The sequence below is a fragment of the Eptesicus fuscus genome, chromosome 2, assembly GCF_027574615.1.
Source record: "Eptesicus fuscus isolate TK198812 chromosome 2, DD_ASM_mEF_20220401, whole genome shotgun sequence".
NCBI lineage: Eukaryota > Metazoa > Chordata > Mammalia > Chiroptera > Vespertilionidae > Eptesicus > Eptesicus fuscus.
The window spans coordinates 93,992,132-94,001,818 of record NC_072474.1 but is presented as its reverse complement, the minus strand read 5'-3'; the positions used below and the strand labels follow the sequence as shown (position 1 = coordinate 94,001,818).

The following is a 9,687-nucleotide window of genomic DNA, read 5'->3' as shown; positions in this document are numbered from 1 at the left end:
GTTCTCATAAGTATATATCTAGTGACATATGATCTCGCTCATCTAGGGGAAATGATGAACAACATAGACTGAGGAACAAGAACAGAACCAGAAGCAAGGAGGCATCGACCGGACTATCGGGCCTCAGAGGGAGGATAGGGGAGGGTAGGGGGAGAGGGGAGAGATCAACCAAGGACTTGTGTGCATGCATATGCGCCTATCCAATGGTTAAGTTCAACCGGGGGTTGGGGCATCCGTGGGGTGGGGTGTGGGATGGGAATGGGGGGATGAAGACAAATATTACAGCCTATTTCCAATAAAAAAAAAAACAGCAAATTATAATGTAACTGAACATTTCTACTCAAGAAAGGGTGACCAACCTGTTGGTACATTTATTTGATGATTATTGTATATTTCAATGTAGTGATTGCATGGCAAGATAGCCATAATATATCAACTCCAATAAATAAGCCGCAGGTGTGGTGTTAAAAAAAACAAAAAAACAAAAAAAACACTTTTAAACAGCAGATGTTTTTAATTTGATGAAGTTCAATTTATCATTTTTTAATGGATCATGCTTTTTGTGTTTTATCTAAAAAATCTTTACCTACTCCAAGATCACCAAGATCTTCCCCTATTTCTTCTAGAAGTTTTATAGTTTTGCATTTGGACCTGCTGTCTGTCCCTGTTCCACATTAAATAAATGTAAGCAAAGGCATTGCTTCTCCTTCTCACCACCAAGCATAGTGGTGAGCGAATGTGGGGTGGAACCCTGTAGTCAATGCTGGCCCAGCACTAACCACAGAGAGACAGCATCCTCTGCCCCTTCCAACTAGACAGTTGGGAGAGGATTATGAAAAAGAGGGAGCAGAAGAAAGAGACCCTTTACATCTAAGTATCAAGTCCCAGGCTCATCTCTGAGTGGCCCAAGCATTAAAACTGGCCAGAGTCAACACAGCAATGGCTTTGAGAACTGGGCTGCAGTGTGGAATACCACCCAGGTTTCAGACTGGCCTCTCAGCCAGGCACAGTGGGGCAGTCCAGAACAGCACTGCAAAGGTTCAAAAGGTAAATTAACATTCAAACCACAGCCCGCAGAAGTGGGCCAGGATGTGTGTTCTAAATCTAAATGGGTCGACTGCCTGCTAAAATAGAAGACTTAAAGAGGAACCAAAGTCTCCTAACATACCACACAGAATTTCTAAGTCATAATCCAAAATTACTTGGCACAGCAAGAACCAGGAAAATCTCATCTTGCATGAGAAAATAAAGCAACAGATATTAATGCCCAAAGACAGAAGTGTTGGAACTATTTGGCGAAGATTTTGAAGGAACTATCATAAACATTCTAAAAGCAATTATGAACACTCAAAACAAATGGGAAAGTAGACTATCTCAGCAAAGAAATAAAAGACATAAAAAAAAAAGAATAAAATGGCAATTTAGAATTGAAAAATACGATATCCAAAATAAAAATACTCACTGAATGGGTCAATAGCAAAGTAGAGATTACAGAGGAAGGAGTCAGTAAACTTGAAGATAAATCAATACAAATTATCCAGTCTGAGCAACAGAGAGAAAATAGATTGAAAAAAAAAATGAGCACAGCCTCAGGGGCTTGTGGGAAAATAACAAAAGATCTAACACTCATGTCACTGAAGTACTAAAAAAGTGAAGAAAGTCAGGTCTTAAGAAATATTTGAATAAATAATGTCTGAAAACTCTCCTAATTTGTTGAAAGACAAAACAAACAAACAAACAAAACCTTACAGATTCAAGTAGCCGACTGAATCCCAAAAATGATGAACTGAAAGAAATCCCCACCAAGACACATCATAATCAAACTGTGAAAATGAAAGACAAAAAAAATGTAGAATTAAACATAACATACATGAAGCATGATACTGAATTTTTACATTGCAACTCTATGGATATTAAATATTAGAATTATAAATGGTTTTATTTTTATATAAACATTTAATGATAGTTTATATATTTATTATAGATGATATTTCATATTTTATAAAAACACTTAATCTCCAAAAATTACAACTTCTCAGCTTCTCCCTTGCCCAATCCTATTTCTCTGACTCATGCAAGACTCATTCGATATTACAGGTATTTTTCCTCATTAAACCACCTGTATGCAAATCTCTGTCTTGGAGTGTATTTCCAGGGAGTCTGACCTACACATGTGCCAAATGGCAGAGTGGCAAAAAGAAGCATTGTCCTCTGTCTCCTCTTTCAGATGGTGATGTGGTGAAACAAGCAAATGGTGAGCTTGCTTGGAGATAAATGTTAAATGTACTCTCATTTTATAGCTTAATCTAAGTAGCTTTGATTTTTAAAAATATTTTTTTATTCATTTCAGAGAGGAAGGGAGAGGGAAAGAGAGATAGAAACATCAATGATGAGAGAGAATCGATCGGCTACCTCCTGCATGCCCCCGACTGGGGATCAAGCCTGCAACCCAGGCGTGTGCCCTGACAGGAAACCTACCGTGACCTCCTGGTTCTCCATGCTCAACCACAGAGCCACCGCGGGCGGGCATGATTTTTAATTGTAGATATTTTAAATACATAATGTGGTCTTAATTTGTATTCTTGCCCCTGGTGCCACCAATGTTTGGAGTGGGCCTGCTGTCTGCTCTTCCCTCTTTATTTCCATTGTACTCTGTAGTTTCTGTTTTACGGGAACGCTACTGGTTTCGTAAGATGATCGTGTATCTGGCAAACAGGTTGAACTACTTTAATTAGTTCTATTACTTTGCCTGATGATGCTATTGAGTTGTGTGTGTTTTTAATGAGGATAATTATAATTCCTGCAATAATAACTATTTGATTTTTCCCTTCAATCTTCATGTTTCTTATGCTTTGTTCCTATCTGATGGTGTGGGTAAATTCTGCAGTATCATGTTAAAGCAGTAATGGTACGCTTGCCATGTTATGATCTTCCTGAAGATGTATCCAAAATTTCTTTAGTAAGTATGACTTCTGTTATAGGATTTTTGGTATACTAACCTCTTTTTGGTAAAAAGAGGTTTCTTTCTTTTTTCTAGTTTCTGAGTGTTATTATTGCAAATAGGTGTTAAACCTTAAAAAACATTCTTTACTCAGATAGTCTGGTTTTTCTTCTTTAGACCATTAATGTGGTAAATTACAGTGATAGGTTTTTAAAATGTGGAACCATATCTTTATATCTTTATATATTATAGCTTTGTATATATTTTAATGGCATGTAAAATTTGTTTAGCTAATGTTTTATTTAGGATTTTGCATCTATGACAATAAGTGAAATGAAATTATTATTGCCTGAGCAAGGTTTCACTAGCTTCCCACAATGTGTGAAAATACATGAAGACCAACCAAACGTGAACAGGCAAAGGCTATTAATTCAGAGCCTCCCAGAGCAAGAAAGTCAGCCACCATCACTTGAGTTTGGCAGAGACTCAAAGGCAGGCAGAGGAGAGGAAAAGCTTTATAGTGGAAAAAAAAAGAAAAGCTTCAAGTGTGCCCCAATTGGAGGCTATTGGCATGGGGAAGGTGTAGGTGGGCTAACTAGACGCAGGCCATCCTGTACGATTGGTTAGGGGTGTGCATTTGGCTTGGTCCTGAGTTGGACCCACATTGGTCCTAGATTGGACTTCAAGACTGCTTGGTCCTAAGTTGGAAATGGGAACAAAATTATGGAAGTTGTCAGTTATTAATCAATGTATTTGTATAAAGATATTGTATTTGTGACTGTTACATAGCTATAAAAGAAAAAAGTGCATGAAAGTAAGTCATGTGACTTCCACTTCCATGTACGATAGAAGAGCCTACAGCAGAAGATACAATATACATATTTTTAACTTTTAAAAAAGCTTCAGAGGGCTGAATGAAGCCATGGAGTTAGAAGGGACCTGAATCCGGAGAAGGGAGCAACACCGAGAGCTCAGCTGCTCATTGGAGGACACTTCCCCAGGGGCTCCTCGTCCTGCAAGCTGCGGAGGAACAGGCACTCCCTCAGAGGTCCTACCTAAAGCACGCTCCTCCTTTATTCTCTGTCACAACTGTCTTCACGGCATGTCTCATTCCATTTGTAATTAAATGTTGGTTTAATTGTGTTTTCTACCTCTCTCTACCTTTATTTTATTTTATTTTAAATATATATTTATTGATTTCAGAGAGGAAGGAAGAGGGGGAAAGGGATAGAAACATCCATGATGAGAGAGAACCATGAATTGGTTGCCTCCTGCAAGTCCCTCACTGGGGATTGTGCCCACAACCCGGGCATGTGCCCTTGACCGGAATCGTACCTGTGACCTTTCAGTTTGCAGGCTGATGCTCTATCCACTGAGCCAAACCGGCCAGGGCCTGTCTCTACCTTTAGAGTATACACTTCTTGCAGGCAGAAAGAGTTTAACTGTTCATTTTTATACTTTTACTTCCATCACCACGCCGGGTACACAGTAGTGTTGAATTGAATTGAAACAGTGAGTGCTTTCTGGCTTTTCCAGGCTTCCCGGATTCCAGAGGCACCTTCCCCTCCCCTCCCCTCCAGGCCCTAGAACTGCATTCTCTGAATCCCAGTCTAATACCTCTAGGACTTGGAAGTGGGCGGGGTTGACAGCCTTATCTTCAACACTCTAAACTTCCAGGCCACACCCAAGCCAACACCCTAGAGCGATAGGCCCTTCTCTGTCTAACCACTGAAAGTCCTGAGGCTCTAACAAAAAAAGTCTGAGAACTACTCTGAGACCCTGTCAAGCATCCAGTTTCTGTTTAACTCAACTCATTTTGCAATCTCTCCAAAGCCCTGCAGGCTTCTCAAGTCCACCTGCTCTCAAACACCTTCCTCAAAAATCTAAAACCAGACTTGCCTCTTTGCCTGACCTCTGGGCCTGACCTCCCTCATTCTCACTAGGCCCTGGGCTTCTACCCCATCTAGGGGATCCACAGAGTCCCTACCCTAAGGGATCCTATCCCTCACAAATGAAGGAAAAAAACTACATGATACCTACTTAAATCTTCAATTTTGTCGTACATTAGAAATATGTTTGAAAACCTGTTTGAGCCGAAACCGGTTTGGCTCAGTGGATAGAGTGTCGGCGTGCGGACTGAAAGGTCCCAGGTTCGATTCCGGTCAAGGGCATGTACCTTGGTTGCGGGCACATCCCCAGTAGGGGGTGTGCAGGAGGCAGCTGGTCGATGTTTCTCTCTCATCAATGTTTCTAGCTCTCTATCCCTCTCCCTTCCTCTCTGAAAAAATCAATAAAATATATATTTAAAAAAAAAAAGAAAACCTGTTTGAAAAAATAATGACAAAATTGTTCTAACCTGGTAAAGGAAATAAACATACAAATCTGGGAAACACAGAGTCCCAAATAACATGAACCTAAAGAGTCCCATACCAAGGCACATCATTAATTAAAATGTCAAAAGTTAAAGACAAAGACAGAATCTTAAAAGCAGCAAGAGAAAAGCAGTTAGTTACCTACCAAGGAGCTCCCATAAGATTGTCAGCTGATTTCTCAATAGAAACTTTGCAGGTCAGAAGGGAGTGGCAAGAAATATTCAAAGTGATGAAAAGCAAGGACCTACAACCAAAAGTACTGTACCTAGCAAAGCAATCGTTTAAAATCAAAGAACAGATAAAGGGCTCGGCAGTGTGGCTCAGTGTGACCCATGAACCAACAGGTCCTGGCCAGGACATATGCCCAGGTTGTGGGCTCAATCTCCAGTAGGGGGCATGCAGGAGGCAGCTGACCAATGTTACTGTCTCATTGATGTTTCTATCTCTCTATCCCTCTCCCTTCCTCTCTCTCTCAAATCGATTTTTTTTAAAAAAAAATTTTTTTTTAAAAGAAAGAATAGATAAAGAGCTTCCCACACAAGAAAAAGCTAAAGGTGTTCATCACCACCAAACCAGTATTATATGAAATATTAAAGGGTCTTGAAGAAGAAGAAGAAAAAGAAGAAGAAGAAGAAGAAGAAGAAGAAGAAGAAGAAGAAGAAGAAGAAGAAGAAGAAGAAAAAGAAGAAGAAGGAGGAGGAGGAGGAGGAGGAGGAGGAGGAGGAGGAGGAGAAAAATATGAACAATAAAATGGCAATAAATACTTATCTATCAACAATTGAATCTAAAAAACAAAATAAACTAATGAGCAGAACAAAAACAGACTCATAGGTACAGAGAACATTTTGACAGTTGCCAGATGGGAGGGAGGTTGAGGGTATGGGTGAAAAAGGTAAAGGGATTAAGTAATACAAATTGGTTGTTACAGAATGGTCATGCAATGTAAAGTACAGCATAGGCAGTATAATCAGTAACATTCTAATAACTATATATGGTGTCATATGGGTACTAGGTTTACCATGATGATCACTTAGTAAGTTATATAATGTCTAATCACTGAGGTGTACACCTGAAACTAATATAATATTGTAAGTGAACTGTATTTGAAAAACAAAAAATAATTAGTTGGTAAAAAAAAAAAAAAAGAGAGAGAGAGAGAAAGAGAAATATATTTGTAAGTGGGGCTTGATGTTCTCAAAACTTCATTCCTGTGCATTTTAAGTCCCCCTTTCTTTTCCTTTCCAAGTATAAAAAGCCATTATTGAAGCCAGAGAAACTGAGTTCTAGTCCCAGTCCTGCTGCTGTGTGATCTTGGACCAGGTGTTTTCTGATAAGACCCTGACTCACTGGCTTTGGGTTTGGGTCCTATGGTGTTCTAGTAGGGAGTTTTGTTTCCCCTGAGCACCCAGAGGCAGTCAGGTTCACAGATACTGACACATGAGGCCCATACTTACGTGAAACTAGAGTATAAGGTCCATGCCACATAATAAATTGCAATGAGAGGCATGCCTAAATTGGGTCCTATCCACCCAGGATCAGGTGACCAAAGAACCCAGACCACTCACTCATGAGAAGGCTGTTTTCGTGCCTGTAGAAGAACTATTGCTATGTGGTAAGGGCCGGGGCCTAGCTCCAGATCACCCTTCCTTCCTCCTAACTAGCTGTATGCGATGATCCACCTTGAAAAAAATTACTTAACCTCTCAGGGCCTCAAATTTTGAAGTTGTTGTGGGGATAGTACATCCATGCCATGGGTGTGGAGTGCTTAGAACAACCTCCGGCACAAAGGAAGCTTCTCTGTGAGTACTAACGCGACAAAATTCCCAGGTGTGGAGAGTCCAAAAAAACTTTCTCTGGCCCAGGCAGCTCACACTCTGATTGGAACTGGGCCCTCCTGGGGACCGATAGACTGATAAAGAAGGGAGTGGGCTCAAATGCTCCCTTTTCTGGGACTCCCTCCTGGCCACACAGTTTTATTGTCACATCAAGGCTGTGAACACTCAGATTAACTCAGCTGATTAGGTGACACCTTTCTTTGTTTCCATTTAGTCCCAGATTATACTTTGAGGCACCTGGGGGGCAGGGACTGGGGTTTGTTTTATCCCCAGATCCCCACTGATTAGCATAGTGCCTGTAGGGTATTCCATAAATGTTTCCTAAATGCATGAGTTTCATTTATTTGTGTTCCAAGTTGCCTTAGGCAGCAATCTACAGCACATTTTGTGGGTGGGTTACACCTGCAGATAGCCCATGTCATCTACTACTTTCCCCCAAGTTTCTCAGTGACTGACATTTCCCTGACCTCCTTCTAGAATCTGGAAGCAATTTTCCAAAGCCCACTGCTGAGAGAAGGCCCTTGCCCAGAGGGGTGTGTACTCTGGTGTGTGTGTGGGGGGGGGGGGGGGGGGAGGGGGGGGGGGGGGGGATGTCTTTCCTTTCCTCAAACCCTAATCAAATGCTAATGCTTCTAGTTTTTCAAGGATAAATGTCTCTTCCTTCTTTCTTTTCTTTTTATTTAACAGTCTACGTCAAACCTCAACCTAGAAATGGGAAGTTTAAGCAAAACACGGTAGATGTCTTTAGTTAAGGCCCTCAAAAGAGGTAAGGAAGTTCAAGAAATTGTCCCGATGGAGTCGGGAGCAGAGAGAGTCGTTAGACTTGTAAAGGTGCTCAATCCCGGCACAGGGGCTCCTCTTTGTTGGCAGATTGGCCCTCGGGCCAGCGAGCTCCTGAGGGGGACGACCAACATCATCCTGCTCCGTGGATCCAGGACCCAGCCCAGTGGCCAGTTGGAAGAGTTTATGAATTGAGTTAAATTGGAATTTCCAATGAATGAAATAAAGTCACAATAGCTTGGCTCATAGAAAGGGGCTCAATCGATGTTTCTTCAAGTGAAGCCGGTAAATGAAAGGCAGTGAGGCACAATGATTTGGGGTTCGGAATTTGGGGTTCAGAGTCAGGTAACCCTGCGATCAAATCCAGCTCTGCCTGCTTCTTTCAGAATGCCGGAAACCTCTCCTCTGTAGGACCTGCTTCACAGGATTGTTAGGAGAACGGCAGTAAGTCCTGCATGTGAAGTCTGCGTTAGAAACTGCTAGCATGTACTCAACATTACCTTGGGCCAGAAAGCATTCTGGGGCTTTCTCAATTAATCCTGCTACCCAACCTGAAGAGGAAGGTGCGTTTTCTTCTTTTTTTTTTTTTTTTTGGTTTCTCGTTTGTTTGTTTTACAGCTTACACATACCATGCTTTATTTACTTGACTGAAAGCCCTGGTACAGAAAATGTTTTGCGTAGTTGATCTCGGCTTTGTTTACACTGACTTCAATGGGCTCAAGACTCGGCTCAATTACTGCTGTTGCCAATTGGTTTCTTTTCTTTCAGGATCAAGGTGGGTACTTTCCTATAAAATCTTATTTTTAATTCCTTATTTGGTCAATCTTTCCTGGATTCTTAGCTTTGCATACGTATACCTACGTGGAACCAGCATCCTAAAGTCACTAAAGTAAATCCCCCTACTCTGACATCACATAATCTATTTCTACCTTCCTCTTCAGGGGCTCCTGCTCCTTGGTCGTGGGGTCGAGTGGGTACCTCCAGCCCTGCCCTCAAGAAGGTGCTTCTAGCCACCCCACTTACAGAGGAAGCTGTTGAAGAACAGAGAAGTAATCACCCAAGTTCACACAGCCTGTGAGAGGTGGTGCCGGGACTCACACAGCCCCTGGTCTTGATGATGAAGGCGGAGCTGTGGAGCACTCAGTAAAGGCATGCTATTGTTATTGCTATTGTTGCTGTTATTGTCGTGTCTGAGGAGCAGAGAACCTGAGTTCCCACAGCTGCTCCACAACAGAGCAGGACCCACAGGTGGCCTCAGCATTCAGACCTGGGCCACCATGGCTTCTTTCTCGGCTGCCTTCTCCAAGGCCTACCCTGGGCAGCCACACCCAGTGTTCTCACCACACCCTGGTGCTCTCGCCACCCAGAAGTTCTGGCCACACCCTGCCTGCTCCCGGAAGGTAAACAGGGCCACAGGAGAAGGGCCGCATTGTTGCGCCTGCGGTCTTGGCCCTGGAGGCCGAGTGCTTTGGCTTACAAATGCCACAATTCAACAAACAGCAAAAGTCAGAATTGAGGCCCTCTTGAACTTCAACTGACCTCAACTCCAAGCCAGTTCGTCCCGAGGATAAATGCCCAGGGACCTGATTCCAGGACAGGAAACTTCCGTATGGCATCTAGTTAACTACCTTGAAGGAGGGAGGGAGTTTTTTTTTTCATACGGGGTGAGTGGAAGGGGGCATCCTGTACTCCAGGGGGAGACAGAAGTTGGCCAGAGTCACCCAGAGTGGGGTAACCTGCCCTGGTACGAATAACGACT

At 42.3% G+C, this 9,687-nt stretch overlaps 1 long non-coding RNA gene across 1 annotated transcript; it reads left to right on the top strand.

Moving 5' to 3' along the window:
- The first annotated feature begins 2,037 nt into the window (after positions 1-2,037).
- LOC114231047 (uncharacterized) lies at positions 2,038-4,048 on the top strand. Its single transcript, XR_008557646.1, has 3 exons — positions 2,038-2,254; positions 2,888-2,959; positions 3,842-4,048. It is a non-coding gene; the product is annotated as an uncharacterized LOC114231047 (long non-coding RNA).
- The last annotated feature ends 5,639 nt before the right edge of the window (positions 4,049-9,687 follow it).